At 37.1% G+C, this 18589-nt stretch overlaps 1 protein-coding gene and 1 pseudogene across 1 annotated transcript in view; one reads left to right on the top strand and one right to left on the bottom strand.

Annotated features, from left to right (window-relative positions):
• LOC129051901 (zinc finger protein 486-like) overlaps window positions 1–18589 on the top strand; it is a 180531-nt gene that overhangs the window by 53426 nt on the left and 108516 nt on the right. The window lies entirely within an intron of this gene.
• Window positions 14663–18589, bottom strand: part of LOC129051816 (zinc finger protein 486-like) — a 51655-nt pseudogene continuing 47728 nt past the window's right edge.

The raw sequence follows: 18589 nt of genomic DNA, 5'->3' as shown, positions 1-18589 counted from the left end.
AAAGTCACATCTCAAAAACTGAGCTCCCTGAGTGGGCAACGCCTGTCCCTTTTAAGGGCTTACAACTCTAAGGGGGTCCGTGTGAGAGGGTTGTGATTGATTGAGCAAGCAGGGGTACATGACTGGGGGCTGCATGCACCGGTAATCAAAACGGAAGAGAACAGGGCAGGAATTTTCATGATGCTTTTCCAGACAATGTCTGAAATCTGCATATAACATAACCGGTTTAGGTCAGGGGTCGATCTTTAACCAGGCCCAGGGCACGGTGAAGACTGTCTGCTTGTGGATTTCATTTCTGCCTTTTAGTTTTTACTTGTTTCTTTGGAGGCAGAAATTGGGCATAAGACAATATAAGGGGTGGTCTCCTCACTTAGGAACACCAATTATTCTTAGTTTTGGCAGATTAACATAATTCCAAGCTTCTTGGAGGCCTGGTTTATTTTTTAAATTCTTTTTTATTTGTCTTTGTTAGATTGGGTTACTTCAAAGCCTTGTCTTTGAGCTCTGAAGTTCTTTCTTTTACTTGTTTGGTTCTATTATTGTAATTTTCAACTATGTTTTGCATTTCTCTAAATGTGCCTTTCATTTCCAGAAGTTGTGATTGTTTTTTATTTATGCTATCTATTTCTCTGGAGATTTTTTTAATCCATATCCTGTATTTTTAAAAAATTTATTTCAGTTAGTATTCATTTTCTGTGGTGCCTCTTTAAGTGGCTTAATAATGGACCTTATGAATTCTTTTTCTGGCAATTCAGAGATTTCTTCTTGGTTTGGATCTATTGCTATGGAGTTAGTGTAGTCTTTCAAAGGTGTTAAAAAATCCTTGCTTTTTTATGTTACCAGAATTTTTTTTTGGTTCCTTCTCATTTGGGTTGTCTATGTCAGAGGAAAGATCTGAGGCTAAAGAGCTGCTGTTCAGATTATTTTGCTTCATGGGGTGATCCTTTGATGTGATGCTCTCCCCTTTTCCCTTCAGATGGGGCTACTTGGGAGCCAGACTGCAGTGATTGTCATTGCTTCTTTGAAATGCTTGTTACCCGGTGCCATAAAGAAATAGCACTGGAACATAAATTTAATTTATTTAGTAAAGCCATTAATAATTCCTGCACAAAGAGTACACTCACTGAAGGTTTTGCCATGAGAGTACGCAGAACAGAGACAGGGTCATTTATAATGTGACATGTCCACTCTAGTGCTGTGTCCGGTTTCCATTGGCTGGAAAGGGACCTCACATTCTGTATTTGTCCTCATTGGCTAGCAACTTAGAACTTTTTAAAAGAGGCAAAGGTAGAGGGGAACAAAGGAAGGAGGAAGTAAATTGTGGAATGCTGATAAAATAAAAGCACTTTTAAATAAGGAAGAGGAACAGGCTATGAACTAATGCTTGCTTTGACCAGTATAAGCATGCCAGGGCAAATATTTAGGTTAAATTGTGGGAGCTAAGAACATAAAGTACATTGGGTTCTTTATTATGACTAGCAGATATTTAAGAATATTAGCACAGGTCTTTGAATAAGTTTTGCTTTAAATAGAAGTTACTATTTATTCCTAATTAGACAGAGAGGAAAGTCTTTGAAGAGGAAACTCTATTTTACTTTTTACAATATTTTCCCACTTTTTATTTCATAATTCCTCTTCAAACTTGTTTAATATGTTTTGACTTAATTGCTTTGTTTGTCTTTCTAAGATAAGTAATTTTTTTTTAATAGGATGGAGGATAGTTAGGAGTTAACTCTGTAAAAGTGGCAGAGACAAGTTTTTGTATAAAACTTTGAAGACAGAGAATAATATAACAGCCTATAAGAATAAATACAAATTAATTTTTTATAGTTACCTACTAGAACAATGGGAATTTGAATCTTGCATCTATATGATTTTGTGGTTTAAATGTATTTGACACTTCTCACAGGACTTTAATATCATTTATGTAAACCTGAAGATTAAAGGACTTATAATGAGTTTTCCTTGGCCTGTAGTGTTTTGTTTTTACCCCTTTAGATGGATGAAATGCCAGGGTGAAGGGGATAGCCAATTGAATTAGAACACAAGTACTGCTGCAATTATTTGGCAGAGTGTCCAGTAAAGGTCTTTCACAGTACCACCATACGTTTGCTTGGGGATGGTAAGTACGGACTGATGGGTAAGCTCTTCAAAAGACTTGAGCTCTTTGTATCCTTTTATGCTTCTAAGAACACCAAATTTTCCCCCCCATTGTGAGAGGCATGGAGTAAACTTGGCATTTAGAGGTGGAAGCTGGGTTGCTCTCAGGGGCTAATCCACAGGGTGTGGAATTTCTGGAAATAGCAAAGAAAGCTCAGTATGAAGAACTATTCCAAACCATGAGATTTTGAAAAAGAGCCACCATCCAATCCGTATCTTGTCGACAAGGAGACCATCTGAGTGGAAAGAAGTTAATCTGGGCCTCTGGCTTACTGTGCATACAAGCGTAATAATCGCTTTTATTTAAACTGCCAATGAATTATTTAATCCATTTCAGGCAGGGTTTATTCCTGAGCTCTCTATTCTGTTCTTTCGTATGTTTATCTTTGTGTCAGTGTCACATTGTTTATGTTGTGTAGCTTTTAACTGTGAGTTCTACTGACATCTTTGAAAAATGAAATTTTTTGACACCAGAGAAAGAATACGTTGAACAGTGTTTTTCATATTCACATAGTTTGAATTTGCCAGTTTGACTTTTGTTTTTAATTCCTAGTTTCATTCGGTTTTTGTTAGAAAACACACAGTGAATAATTGTAGTGTTTTTAAAGTGATTTGTTGTTGTTGTTTTCAGACCGGATCTGACTGTTACCAGACTGCAGTGCCATGGCATAATCTCACTGTAGCCTCAGCCTCCTGGGCTCAAGTTATCCCTTCACCTCACTTTTCTGAGTAGCTAGGACTACAGTCATGTGCTACCATGTCTAGCTAATTGTTTGCTTGTTTTTAGTGTTAGGATCTCACTATTCTGCACAGGCTGTTCTCATACTTTTGGCACCAATGGATCCTCTTACCTTGGTCTCCCAAAGTGTTAGGATAATAGGCAAGAGCCGCTGCACCCAGTCAGTATTTTTAAATTTAATAAAACTTGCTATGTGTCCTAACAGAATACAACAGATTCAAATAGGAATAGTATATTATCTTGGTTTTGACTGGAGAGTTTTGTATGTGTCTGTGAAGCCTAGTTGGTCTATAATATGCTTTGGATATCCATGTTGTGCAAACCTCATGCTGCAATATAAATCCTCAAAGTTGGATGTACAACATGGTGGGACATGTTTGGGACATGGTGGGACATGTTTGGATCATGGGGGCAAATTTCTCATGAATGGCTTGGTACATCCTTTTGGTAACCAAAAAGTATACATTATATTAATTCAAATGAGAGCTGGTTCATTAAAAGAACCTGGCTCCTTCACCTCACACTTTCTTTTTTAACATATAAGATGTCCAGTTACTCTTTACCCCATGATTTTAGGCTTCTTGAAATCCTCACCAGAAGCAGATGCTGGCACACACTTCTTATACAGTCTGCCAAACTGTGAGCCACCTAAACCTTTATATTTATAAATTATGCACTCTCAAGTGTTCTTCTATATGCAAAATAATTAATATAGTCCATAATGTTGTCTCAGTTTTGTTTCTTATTTGTTGTCTGAATTTTCTATTTATTACTGCAAATGGGGTCTTGATGTCTGCAATCATTATGTTGCTATGTATGTCTTGCTTCACTTTTGTCGATATTTGCTTTATATATTTTAAAGCCCTGATGTTATATACACATATACATATAGATAGAAAAATATTATAGATTCCTGCTAAATCAACTCACTTTATCATAATATAATATTAATCATTGTCTCATGGCAGTAGTTGACTTAAATCATATTGTGTCTAATATAATTATGACCACCTCACTCAATTGTGGTTACTATTTTCATGGAGTATACTTTTTTTATTCTGTTACTATCAGCCTATTTGACTCAATGCTAAAATGAGTCTCTTGTAGGCAGCATACTGAACTCTTTATAAAAATACCATTCAGGCATTCTACATCTTTTTTTTATATAATTTTATATAAGAGATTCACTCTTGTTGCCTAGACTGGAGTACAATGGTGTGATCTCAGTTCACTGCAACATCTGCCTCTTGGGTTCAAGTGATTTTTCTGCCTCAGCCTCCCGAGTAGCTGGCAGTACAGGTGCCTGCTACCTTGCCTGGCTAATTTTTTCTATTTTTAGTAAAGACGGGGTTTGACCATGATGGTCAGACTGGTCTTGACCTCCTGATCTCAGGTAGCCTGCCTGCCTCGACATCTCAAATTGCAGGGATTACAGGCATGAGCCAACACACCTGACCCTGTGTGTTTTGGAGATAGTGTCTCACTCTGCCAACCAGGCCAATTTGCTTGGTTCCCTGCTGCCCACATCTCCCAAACTCAGCTGATCCTCTCATTTCAGCCTCTCAAGTAGTTGGGTTACAAGTATGTGACATCACACCCAGCTACCTTTCTTGTATTCTTTGTCGAGACAGTATTTTCATGTTACCAATTCTGGTCTTGAACTCCTAGGATCAAGTTATCAGCCTACATTGGCCTTCCAAATCCTAAGATTACATTTCATTTTATTAAGTAGCTTAATTAGTTTATATTTAAAATGATTGCTTAAGGAAATGAAGTTGTTATTGCCAGTTATATTGTCCAAGTTTTATATGTTTCTGTAGTACATTTTTCCCATTTCCTTTTATACTCTCTTAAATTTCATTTAATTTTGTACTGGCATGCATTGATTTTTTTATTTTCTTTTGCATACTTTCTATAAATATTAACTTTATAACCATCTTGAAAACTGTAGTGGCTGGGTGCTGTGGCTCACACCTATAATCCCAGCACTTTGGGAGGTCGAGTGGGCAGATCACAAGGTCAGAAGATTGAGACCATCCTGGCTAATACGGTGAACTCCATCTCTACTAAAAATACAAAAAATTAGCCGGGCGAGGTGGCGGGTGCCTGTAGTCCCAGCTACTCAGGAGGCTGAGACAGGAGAATGGTGTGAACCCGGGAGGCAGAGCTTGCAGTGAGCTGAGGTCATGCCACTGCACTCCAGCCTGTGTGACAGAGCGAGACTGTCTCAAAAAAAAAGAAAAGAAAGAAAACTGCAGATTACATATATCTTAAGATTAAAGTCATATATTTTCATCTCATGACAACTTCAATTGAATACAAAACTATGTCTCTATATTTCCCAGTTTGTTATTGATATTAAAATTATTTTATACTGTGTATCTATTAACATATTTATGTGGATTTGCATATTGTTTTTTATATTCTATAAAACTGCCTTAAAGGTTTTACGTACCATCATTTTGTTTGTTTGTTTGGTTTTGTTTTGTTTTTGAGATTGAATCTTGCTGTATTGCTTAGGATGGAGTATATGGATGTGATCTTGGCTCACTGAAACCTCCACCTCCTAGGTTCAACAATTCTTCTGCCTCCACCTCCATAGTAGGTGGGATTACAGATGCCTGTCACCAAGCCTGGCTAATTTCTTGTATTTTTTAGTAGAGATAGGGTTTCACAATGTTGGCCAGACTGGTCTTGAACTCCTGACCTCAGGTGATCCACCTGCCTCAGCCTCTCAAAATGCTGGGCTTACAGGTGTGAGCCACAGCACCTGGCCGGTTACTTTTTATCTCACTATTCATAGTGTTTCATGTCAATACAAAGATTGACACATCTATATATAAATATACAAAGGAAGAAAAACAGTCACATAGATAATTATATAAATATTTCTATCTAAATGTTTAGGTATACAGAACACATTCCCAAAAAGAAATTTTTAATTTTTTAGCATGCACTAAAGATGCTGATGTAGAATTTGTTCTTTTTTCTTTTGCTAAATAACATGTCAGAATGGAACATAGTTATACAATGTTGTTCATGTAAATATCAACAAAGCTCTATCTTCAAGGGCAAGGCCACAGAAATAAGCTGAAAAGAAAGTCATGTAACACATCTGTCCAGGATAGTATTTCAGCATTCTTCATGTCTCCTCAGTGTGTGTATGTTCTGTTCACATCCACCATTTGGGGCCTGTCTTGACAAAGCAACAGTCATCATTTAGATAATGGATGATTGTATCCACCTGGGCTGAGCTACTTGGCTGGTTGGAATCACCTGGGCTGTGCAAATTGGCTGATTGCAATCATGCAGTTTCTGCTAATTTGCATTTTCAATTTATCTCAGCTTCAGTGGTAGAGTACGGAGATGTCATCTGACCTACTTTATTTCTGAGGTTTTTTTTAAGGGTTGTATGCAGAAATAAACATTTCATAGACATACCCATGTGACTCACTTTGTATGTATATGTTTATCTAGCCACCTATTTTATATCTATATGTACAGAAAGAAGCTTATAAAATAAACTTGATCAGAGGTTAATTCCATTTTCTTTACCTACAGATTAGCTAAATCAATCAGCTGCTGAGCTCTGAAGATTTAGTCAAACCAAGCCACACACCACATTACATTTTTTTCATAAATGTAAAAATGTCTTTAAGAACCTGGAACCTGAGTATTTTTAATTCTGGTCTCATTAAACCAGCCCAGTGAAGTTCGTTCATCTACCTAGGAACTGCCAGAAATGCTTGATGCCAGTGGACTGAGGCTTTCTCACAAAGAAGATTTGACCTGGCAAATAACAGCCACCTGTGGCACGTCAGTGAATGTTTGGTACCGCCCATTAGAAATGTGGCCAGGTACCATGTACCATTATATTTGCTTCCATCATCACCAACTGTCTTCTAAAAAGAGACCTAGAATTCCTTTTCATTACCATAAATACCCGACTTCTGCCACAAAGACAAAAAGACAAGAGTGTGATTTTACATCACACACTCTTGGAAATAAATACAGTTCTTGTCTTGATGAAAGTTCTAAAGAGAAAAAATAAGTATTCTCATATTTAGGTTAGGACCTTTGGACTGGGGCTGGTTCATCTCTCACCCTACATGCAACAATGAAAGTCAACCCTGACACGGTAGTAAATAACTCCAATGGCCTTAGTAAGTATTGATCTTCCAGAAGTGCACAACAAAGCCTAGTGCTTTCTTTGAATATATTAAGTGCAGCAGAATGTATATCAGAGCATTCCTCTATTTCTTTACTATTCTAGATATAGTATTCTATAGGGAAAATATTTTATACACGTATGAAAGGTTTTTTATTACTGTTTGTAGCAATAGCTATCAATACTTCTACATTCAACATCTTTATACTGTTTAAATATAAATACAAAGATTGTTGCAGCTTTCTACGTTTATTTATATATACTTAGATATACATATGAATATATATACACATGGTAGCTACATAAACACAAACTTATATGAATGCGTCTACATAAATATTAATGTATACATACAATATTTTCCCACTTTTGAAGTTATAGAGCATATACTAAGGACACAGATGTAGAATTAATTGCCTTCTGTTTTGCTCAATAGCATTTCAGAATAAAACATAGCCATACAATGTTCCTTATATAAACATAAAGCTTCAGCTTCAGGTTTCAGGCCTTGTAAATAAGCTCACAGTAGAGCTGTGTGATATATACTGTCCAGGTTAACATATAGGGCCCTGCATTTCTTCTTAGTGTGCATGGGCTATTTACGTTTTCCATTTTGGGCATGCCTTAATGAATCTGTAGCTGCCATTTAGATAATTGGCTGATTGGGATCACCTGGACTGAGCTAATTGGCTAATTGAATTCACCTGGACTGATCAATTGGCTGATTGGAATCACCTGGGCTAATTCACTATTTAAATCACCAGGTTGAGCTAATTCACTTATTGAAATCACCTGGGCTGAGTTAATCAGTGGTTTAAAATCACCTGTGCTAAACTAATTGGCTTATAAGATTCACATCAGCCAAGCTAACTGGCTGATTAGTATCACCTGGAATAAGCTAGCTGGCTGTTAGAAATCACCTGGGCTAATCAGCTGGGCTAAATTAATTTGCTGATTGGATTCTCCTGGGTTGTGCTAATTGGCTGCTTGGACTCTCCTGAGGTAAGCTAATTAGCTGATTTAAATGATCTGTGTTAAGTTAATTGATTCAGAAAAGTTGAACACTCAGCCGGGCCAGTGGCTCATGCTTGTAATCCCAGCACTTTGGGAGGCTGAGGCAGGTGCATCACTTGATGTCAGAAGTTCAAGACCAGCCTGGTCACCGTGGTGAAACCCCATCTCTACTAAAAATACAAAAATTATCCAAGCTTGGTTGTGGGCACCTGTAATACCAGGTACTGGGGAGGCTTAGGCAGCAGAATTGCTTGAGCCTGGGAGGTGGAGGTCGCAGTGAGCCAAGATCATGCCATTGCACTCCAGCCTGGGCAAGAGTGAAACTCTGTCTCAAAAAAAGAAAAAAAAAAAATATATATATATATATACATATATTATATATATACTGTAAGTGGATAACTTGAAGTATTTTAGAGATGTTAAGAATCTAAAATTATTTTTATTTTTAGTTTTTATAAATGTTTCTTAAGTATTTTTAATTTCTAAAAACCTTTTAAATAAATGTTGTCAGTTTAATTTTTCTGAAGAATTTAAATAGAGTCAAATTATACATATCAAAAAATCTACTTTTCTGGAAGTAGATCAGCTTAATTTTCAAAATAAATGTGTTAAACTTCACAAAACTTTATGTTGACCAATTTGATCAGTAGCCTCTCTCATACAACTGGCAGGGATGACATAAAGATGTAGCATTCATGTTGGGTGAGAGATTAAAAGACTACCAGTAGCTAGATAATTTCTGTTTTACTAACAAATGTTGATTTTCATTTCTATATTGCCTCAAGTTATGTTAATAATGAAGGAATAACCTTTATCCAGGAAATTTCAAAAACCTTATTTTATTTTTTATTTTTATTTTTTGAGACAGAGTCTTGATCTGTCGCCCAGGCTGGAGTGCAGTGGCACTATCTCAGCTCACTGCAAGCTCCGACTCATGGGTTCATGCCATTCCCCTGACTCAGCCTCCCAAATAGCTGGGACTACATGCACCCACCACCATACCCGGCTAATTTTTTGTATTTTTAGTAGAGATGGGGTTTCACCGTGTTAGCCAGGATAGTCTCAATCTCCTGTCCTCATGATCCACCTACCTCAGCCTCCCATAGTGCTGGGATTACAGATGTGAGCCACCACACCTGGCCAAAAACTTATTTTTTAATCAGCCATAGTAGTAAGCAAAGACAGAGAAATGAAAGTTTTTACCGGTCATAATTTATATTTTAAAATTAAAATACTTCTACAAATAAAGAAGAAAAGGAAGAAAGAAATATACAAGCAAATAAATGGCAGCCTGGTCAACATGGTGAAAACCTGCCTTTACTAAAAATACAAAAATTAGCCTGGTGTGGTGGTGCACACCTGTAATCTCAGCTACTTGGGAGGCTGAGGCTTTAGAATCACTTGAACCTGAGAGGCAGAGTTTGTGGTGAGCTGAGATCACTCAACTGCTCTCCAGCCTGGGTGACAGAATGAGACTCCATCTCAAACAAAACAAAACAAAACAAAACAAAAAGAGAAGGAAGGAAGTTGATTACTCACAATAGCTAAGGTATGAAATCAACCTACGTGTCCATCAATAGGTGAATGGCAAAACAAAAAAACAAAAAAACAAAAAAAACCATGGTATATGTACACAGTGAAATGCTATTCATCCCTTAAAAATAAAGTCTTGTTATTTGCAACAACATTCATGAAACTGAAAGATATTACGCTAAGTAAAATAAGTCAGCACAGAAAAAAATGAGAAAACATAACCCTGTTTTGTTTTGTTTTGTTTTGAGATGGAGTTTTGCTCTTGTCACCCAGGCTAGAGTGCAGTGGCACCATCTCCATTCACTGCAACCTCCACCTCCCAGGTTCAAGTGATTCTCCTGCCTAAGTCTTCTCAGTACCTGGGATTACAGACATGTGCCACAACGCACAGCAAATTTTTATAATTTTACTAAAGATGGGGTTTCCCCATGTTGGCCAAGGTAGTCTCAAAACTCCTGACCCCAACTGATCCACCCACCTCGGCCTCTCAAAGTTTTGAGATTACAGGCATGAGCCACTGTGTCTGGCCCACATAATTCTATTTCTATGTAAAGTGTAAAAAATAAAAATTAAACTCATAGAAGCAGACAGTACAATAATGAAACAAAAAAAAAATCCCATATTTTACCACTTCATTTCCATGCACTATTAGTCAATGTGAGTAGATATGAGAATAGGAGTTTTCTGGCAGAACAGCCACCTCTCTGCAATAAACAACAAACTGAAAAAAAAGGAGTAGCATGTGCATCAATAATGCTTCTAGTAAAATAAAGATTCATTTTGTTGATTTCTATTGAGTGCCTGTAACATTTGATCAAAAGCTAGCAAATACACAGCAGAAAAGGAAAATTGTTTAAACAAGAATATTATGAATGGTTATGTTGTCAATATGAGTAAAAATATGGCTGCACACTAATAATCTCACCTATAGTTGTACAACATCAAACGCTAATTTTTATTTAAAATTTTATTTCATACAAGTATTCAAATTATATCACCTGCCTTTGCTATTTCAATGCCTTCTTCACTTTATATCCATGAAACACAGGCCAGCAGGTCCTAGGAAAGCACCTGGTGCTATTGTTACTTTAACTATGATCAGGTCAAGCATGGTGGCTCATGCCTGTAATCCCAGCATTTTGGGAGGCCAAGGCCAGTGGGTTGCTTGAGGTCAGCAGTTCAAGACCAGCCTGGGCAACATGGTGTAACCCGGACTCTACTAAAAACACAAAAAAGTAGCTGGATGTGATGATGGGTGCCTGTAATTCCAACTACACAGGAGGCTGAGGGAGGAGAATTGCTTCAATCTGGGAGGCCAAGGTTGCAGTGAACCCGGATCATGCCACTGCACTCCAGCTTAGGCAACAGAGTGAGACTCCTCTCAAAACAAAACAAAAAAATTAGCTGAACATGGTGACAAGTGCCTGTAGTCCCAGCTACTAGGGAGGCTGAGGCAAATGAATCACTTAAACCCAAAACCCAGAGGTTTCAGTGAGCCAAGGTCACACCACTTAACTCCAGCCTGGGCGACACAGTGAGACTCTGTCTCAAAACAAACAAACAAACAAAAACAAAAAAACAAAAAGAAAGTGATCATGAATAGGATTTGTTTTGTTGCTATTCATGTGTCAGACACCGTTATTTGGCTTAAAGTACTGGTTTTTAATGTTTTTCTTTTTCTTTTTTTTGAGACAGAGTTTTGCTCTTGTTACCCAGGCTGGAGTGCAATGGCATGGTCTCAACTCACTGTAACCTTTGCTCCCAAGATTCATGCAACTCTTCTGCATCAGCCTAGCCAGTAACTGGGATTACAGGTGCCTGCCACCACGCCCAGCTAATTTTTTGTATTTTTAGTAGAGATGATGTTTCACCATGTTGGCCAGGCAGGTCCTGAACCCCAGACCTCAGGTGATCCACCTGCCTCAGCCTCTCAAAGTGGTGCAATTACAGGTGTGAGCCACTGCATTCAGCCTGGTTTTCCTTTTTCTCTAAATTTACCAATAACAAAATTCTTCACTAAGAAGACTTTATCTTATTAAAATATTTTATAGGATTTTATTGACATTTTATGGTCTGAATTATCTGGAATATTGAAATTTTCCATGAACTCAAATTTAGTACTATAGATAATATTTTAGTAAAACCTTTTCTGAGGCAGAGTAAGATTTATAACATTTTATTATCACATGGAAGAAGTATATTAACCATGTTTTCAGTAATCACTCTGAACACAGCATTCTCAGTTTCCAGTGTAAGAAGTAAAGTAGAGGTTCCTCTTCAAAGACTTTCCTGTCTCATTAGAAATAAATAGTAACTTCTCTTACAAGCAAAGTTTATTCAAAGACCTGTACTAACATTCTTAAATATCTGCTAGCCATCATAAAAAAAAAATCAATGTATTTTATGTTCTTAGCTCCCACAATTTAGCCTAAATATTTGCCCTGGCATGCTTATAATAATCCAAGCAAGCATTAGGTCATAGCCTGTTCCTCCTCCTTATTGGAAGGTATTTTTACCTTTCTCTGCATCCCACAAGTTACTTCCTCCTTCCTTTGTTCTCCTCTTCTTTTGCCTCTTTTAAAAAATTCTAAGTTGCTAAACAATCAGGACAAATATAGAATGTGAGGTCCCATTCCAGCCAATGACAACTGGACACAGCTGGACACAGCCAAATCATGAGTGAACTCCCATTCACAACTCCCATTCACAATTGCTTCAAAGAGAATAAAATACCTAGGAATCCAACTTACAAGGGATGTGAAGGACCTCTTCAAGGAGAACTACAAACCACTGCTCAAGGAAATAAAAGAGGATACAAACAAATGGAAGAACATTCCATGCTCATGGGTAGGAAGAATCAATATCATGAAAATGGCCATCCTTCCCAAGGTAATTTACAGATTCAATGCCATCCCCATCAAGTTACCAATGACTTTCTTCACAGAATTGGAAAAAACTACTTTAAAGTTCATATGGAACCAAAAAAGAGCCCGCATCGCCAAGTCAATCCTAAGCCAAAAGAACAAAGCTGGAGGCATCACGCTACCTGACTTCAAACTATACTACAAGGCTACAGTAACCAAAACAGCATGGTACTGGTACCAAAACAGAGATATAGATCAATGGAACAGAACAGAGCCCTCAGAAATAACGCCACATATCTACAACTATCTGATCTTTGACAAACCTGACAAAAACAAGAAATGGGGAAAGGATTCCCTATTTAATAAATGGTGCTGGGAAAACTGGCTAGCCATATGTAGAAAGCTGAAACTGGATCCCTTCCTTACACCTTATACAAAAATTAATTCAAGATGGATTAAAGACTTAAATGTTAGACCTAAAACCATAAAAACCCTAGAAGAAAACCTAGGCAATACCATTCAGGACATAGGCATGGGCAAGGACTTCATGTCTAAAACTCCAAAAGCAATGGCAACAAAAGCCAAAATTGACAAACGGGATCTAATTAAACTAAAGAGCTTCTGCACAGCAAAGGAAACTACCATCAGAGTGAACAGGCAACCTACAAAATGGGAGAAAATTTTTGCAACCTACTCATCTGACAAAGGGCTAATATCCAGAATCTACAATGAACTCCAACAAATTTACAAGAAAAAAACAAACAACCCCATCAAAAAGTGGGCAAAGGACATGAACAGACACTTCTCAAAAGAAGACATTTATGCAGCCAAAAAACACATGAAAAAATGCTCACCATCACTGGCCATCAGAGAAATGCAAATCAAAACCACAATGAGATACCATCTCACACCAGTTAGAATGGCAATCATTAAAAAGTCAGGAAACAACGGGTGCTGGAGAGGATGTGGAGAAATAGGAACACTTTTACACTGTTGGTGGGACTGTAAACTAGTTCAACCCTTGTGGAAGTCAGTGTGGCGATTCCTCAGGGATCTAGAACTAGAAATTCCATTCGACCCAGCCATCCCATTACTGGGTATATACCCAAAGGACTATAAATCATGCTGCTATAAAGACACATGCACACGTATGTTTATTGCCGCATTATTCACAATAGCAAAGACTTGGAACCAACCCAAATGTCCAACAATGATAGACTGGATTAAGAAAATGTGGCACATATACACCATGGAATACTATGCAGCCATAAAAAATGATGAGTTCACGTCCTTTGTAGGGACATGGATGAAATTGGAAATCATCATTCTCAGTAAAGTATCGCAAGAACAAAAAACCAAACACCGCATATTCTCACTCATAGGTGGGAATTGAACAATGAGAACACATGGACACAGGAAGGGGAACATCACACTTCGGGGACTGTTGTGGGGTGGGGGGAGGGGGGAGGGATAGCATTGGGAGATATACCTAATGCTAGATGACGAGTTGGTGGGTGCAGCGCACCAGCATGGCACATGTATACATATGTAACTTACCTGCACGTTGCGCACATGTACCATAGAGCCTAAAGTATAATAATAATAATAATAATAATAATAATAATAATAATAATAAAAAGAAAAAAATCAAAAAAAAAAAAAAGAAAGCATAAAAAAAAAAGAAAATTCTAAAGTGCTATATTAATGTTATTCTTTGCATGAGAAAATTCAAGATATTACTATTACTATTAGCCACAGTGTATCACAGGCCAGTTGTGCAATCCACTCTTAATCAATGTTAAAATGTTTGAAGATGTTCACAGGGGTATCTACAAGGTTTATTTGTAATGTTAATTATAGAAATCTGCTTGTTATTGCTAGAGAATAACTAGATGTCAATTGTAGTATATTATTATTTGGAAATTGGTAAACCTTAAAATTTTCCAGGAATATAAATTTCAAAGGTAAAAAAAAAAAAAAAAAAAAAATTGTAGAGTTAATTACTTCTGCTACTGCTACAGCTTATATACATATCTATAATTGTACTAATCACACTGCATTGTAATTATTTGTGTATCTCATTTATGACCTATGCTTGACAGGAAAGCCTGAAGATAGGATCTATGTTTTATTCATGTGTGCATTTGTGTAATAAAGTCAACAAATTTAAAAAAAAAAAAAAAATTCTAAGTTGCTAAACAATCAGGACAAATATAGAATGTGAGGTCCCATTCCAGCCAATGACAACTGGACACAGCTGTAGGCTGGACACATCAAGTTATAAATGGCTCCATCTCCTTTGTTCGGTGTACTCTCATGGCAAAACTGCTGGTGAGTGTACCCTTTCTACAAAAAGTAAAAATGGCCTTGCTAAGAAAAATTAAATTTATGTTCCAGTGCTATTTCTTTACAGCACCAGAGAACAAGCATTTCTAAAACCAGTATGGACCCTGAGTGATTTAGGGGGAATTTGTACCTCTGTACAGAAGCAGAAGAAAATGCAGAGTGGAGGTGCACCACACTGCATGTCAATGCTCTTCACTTGCACCTATTAGGGTCTTAATCTAATTGGGCTGTTACTTGCATAGCTACTTACTAAACTTGGTCATACCATTTCTTAGCAGCTAATGGCATCTGTTACCCATTAATTTTATACATTAGCTTTTTTGAAAAACAAATATTTTGTTAATTCACTCTAAATTGAGACTACATTTACAACCTTCAGTTTTTCAGTGCTGAAGCAAATCAGAGAAGAGCATGTGTGTACATAATGTGCATTTTCCTGCTTACCAATTCTTCTGGCTGGGCAAAGTGGCTCACACCTGTAAACCCAGCACTCTGGGAGGCTGAGGTGGGTGGATCACTGGAGGTCAGGAGTTCAAGACAAGCCTGGCTAACATGGGGAAACCCCATCTCTAGTAAAAATACAAAAATTATCCGGGCATAGTGGCAACTGCCTGTTATTCCAGCTACTCGGGAGGCTAAGATGGAAGAATCATTTGAACCAAGGAGGCAGAGGATGCAGTGAGCTGAGAACGTGCCATTGCAAGGCAGCCTGGGTGAGAGTGAAAATCCATCTCAAAATAAATAAATAAATAAATAAAATTCTTTCTTCATTTACTTAGAACCCTGGGAAGCCCCTATAAAATACTCCCTTTGAATACTTTAGCCAGGATTTCAGATTTCCAAAGTTCAAAAACAATCATTAAGCAAAACCAAAATCTGGTTTTTTTTCTTGTTAGTCATCTGGCCATTTCCATAAGTATAGCAATTATGCCAAGCCATTGAAAAGATGTGGTTTTGGTTAATTTTATCCCATTTCGAATGTTTTCTCTAATTGTTACTTACATCATATGAATCTAAAAGAAACTACATAACTAATCATACATTCAAAAACTATTCATATTTAAGGTGTTTACTGTTTAATCTTGTATTACAGTACAGTAGAATCCTCTATAATTAGAAGTTAATTATTTATAAATTGTTTTTGAGGTTTTTCAAATTTGGAAACAGACAATTAGGTAGGCTTTTTGAAGTAAGTTCAACCCTAGGACATTACCCTCTGGTCTTCATGGTATTTCTGTAATGAATAGTGTAAATCTGGGTCACCAGAATGGTGCAGACATGCTGATTGAATTTTGCTGGGTTCAGACTTGTTGGTAGACTATCAGTATCCCAGAGGCTGATCATTCACTATAGCATACTAAATGTTGTTCCGTAATGCCAGAGAGCACTTTTACCCACGCTACCCTTTTCTTCCCTTTAATGTGGTCCTGTTGTGGTCTCCTGTTTCTCTTAAGCTATCCCAGATGAGAGGTGATAATTTCTTGCATTAATGAGATTCCCTTTTTTTCCCTCTGCCATAGGATCCTCTTATTGTCCTTACTGGAAGCAACATGCAAAAGGCAGGAATGATGATAATATACAAAAATGTTTCCTGCCATGTGGCCACCATAAGCAGCTTACAACATGTTCCACCCTGAAGTAACTTACTTTCAGGCAAGTAGGGATGTTTTTCTATGTGTCTCTTTCTCTTAAGAGCATAGCACAATCAGGATAATCTCCATTTTGATGAACACAAAGTCATCAGATGAGTAACCTAATTTCATGAGTGATTCCCCACCACACTCACATGTTTTTACACTCAAGAGGAAAGTATTAGACAGCAGGTGTGCAACAGACTGGATATCCTGGGGATTATCTTAGAATGTTGCCTACCTACCTAAATAAATGTTTAAAATCATCTTTCACCGGGCACAGTGGCTCATGCCTGTAACCAGCACTGTGGGAGGCTGAGGTAGGCAGATCATGAGGGCAGGAGTTTGAGAGCAGCCTGGCCAACATGATGAAACCACTACTCTACTAAAAATTAAAAAATTAGTCAGATGTGGTGGTGCATGCTTGTAATCCAGCTACTAAGGTGGCTGAGGCAGGAGAATTGTTTGAACCCAGGAGGCAGAGGTTGCAGTGAGCTGAGATCATGCCACTGCACTCCAGCCTGGGTGACAGAGTGAGACTCTACTTCAAAAAAAAAAATAAAAGTCTTTCTGCTGCTTTTGTCATCTACATAAACAAATATATCAACTGGATATGATAATTAACTACTTTTCAGTTTTATTCATTGCAAACATTAACTAACACCTTTTCTTTCCTCTGGCTTAAATTATTTTCCCTTTATGCACCACTTATACATTCACACCCACATAGAACAATAAAAATATATCCAATTATTCAATTTTGGTTGAATGTTCATTAAAATAAGGGTTAAAAATGGTTTCTTTTTTCTGTTTGAAGAGGGCTTTTTTTGTTGTACTCAAGACTGTTGTTTCTCAAGACAAAGTTGCCTGTGCTTTAATAGGCAGATTCTGGGGAGAATGTGAATCACAAGCCAGAACATTTTATTTTAATAAATTCAACACAAGTGTACTTTCAATGTAATTACAATGCTTCCAAAAATCTACTCCTTTTAAAGTTACATACAAATCATTTATCTGAAAACTGTAGTAGTTAATTAGTTTTTATATTCAACACTCTGATTTAGTGTAATGTCTGAAGTGTTAGTGCCTTAGTTATTCTAGTGTAAAATCTTTGATATTTATACACAAACAATTTTGAATTAATTTTTTTTATATTTACTGCATCTGCAAAATTATATTTTAGTATAAACTCTCTGGTGTTTTCTAAGCTGGAGTTTCTGAAAAATAAAATAAGTGAAACTCTATCTCTACTAAAAATACAAAAATTAGCTGGGCATGTTGGAAGACACCTGTAATCCCAGCTACTCAGGAAGCTGAGGCAGGAGAATGGCTTGAACCCAGGGGGTGGTGGTTACAGTGAGCTGAGATCATGGCATTGTACTCCAGCTTGGGTGACAAGCATGAAACTTCATCTCAGAAAGAAAAAAAAATTGAAAACTTGTTATAGGCTTTGCCACATTCTTCAAACTTTTAGGATTTTTGTCCAGTGGGAATTATGTGTAAGAAGGGTTCAAAACTTCCTAAAAGCTTTGTCACATTCTTTATATTTGTAGGGTTTATGTTACATATGAACTCTCACATTTAGTAAAAGTTGATAGCTGGTTAAAAACTTTCCCACATTCATCAAACTTATAATGTTTCTCTCCAATATGAATTATCTTATGTCTAGTAAGGGTAGAGGAGTGTGTAAAGGCTTTGACATGTTTTCTTATTTGTGGGGTCTCTCTCCCACCTGACTTATCTCATGTCTACTAAGGTTTGAGGATGAAATAAAGGCTTTGCCACATTTGTCACACTTGTATGGTTTCCCTCCAATACAAATTTTCTTATGTGGAAAAGGGGTTGCAGGATGGTTAAAAGCTTTGTCACATTCATCACATTTATAGGGTTTCTCTCCAGTATGAATTACCTTATGTGTAGTAAGCATAGACAGGCACTTAAGGCCTTTCCCACATTCTTCATATTTGTAGGGTTTCTCTCCAGTATGGATTATTTTATGTCTAGTAAGGTTTGAGAACCAACTGAAGGCTTTCCACATTCTTCACATTTTTAGGGTTTCTCTCCAGTATGAATTATCTTATGCTTAGTAAAGGGAAAGAAGTGCTTAAACACTTTGCCACATTCTTCACATTTC

Source organism: Pongo abelii, chromosome 20 (assembly GCF_028885655.2).
Source record: "Pongo abelii isolate AG06213 chromosome 20, NHGRI_mPonAbe1-v2.0_pri, whole genome shotgun sequence".
Lineage (NCBI taxonomy): Eukaryota > Metazoa > Chordata > Mammalia > Primates > Hominidae > Pongo > Pongo abelii.
The sequence above is the reverse complement of the archived record's forward strand: the minus strand, read 5'-3'. Positions and strand labels throughout refer to the sequence as shown.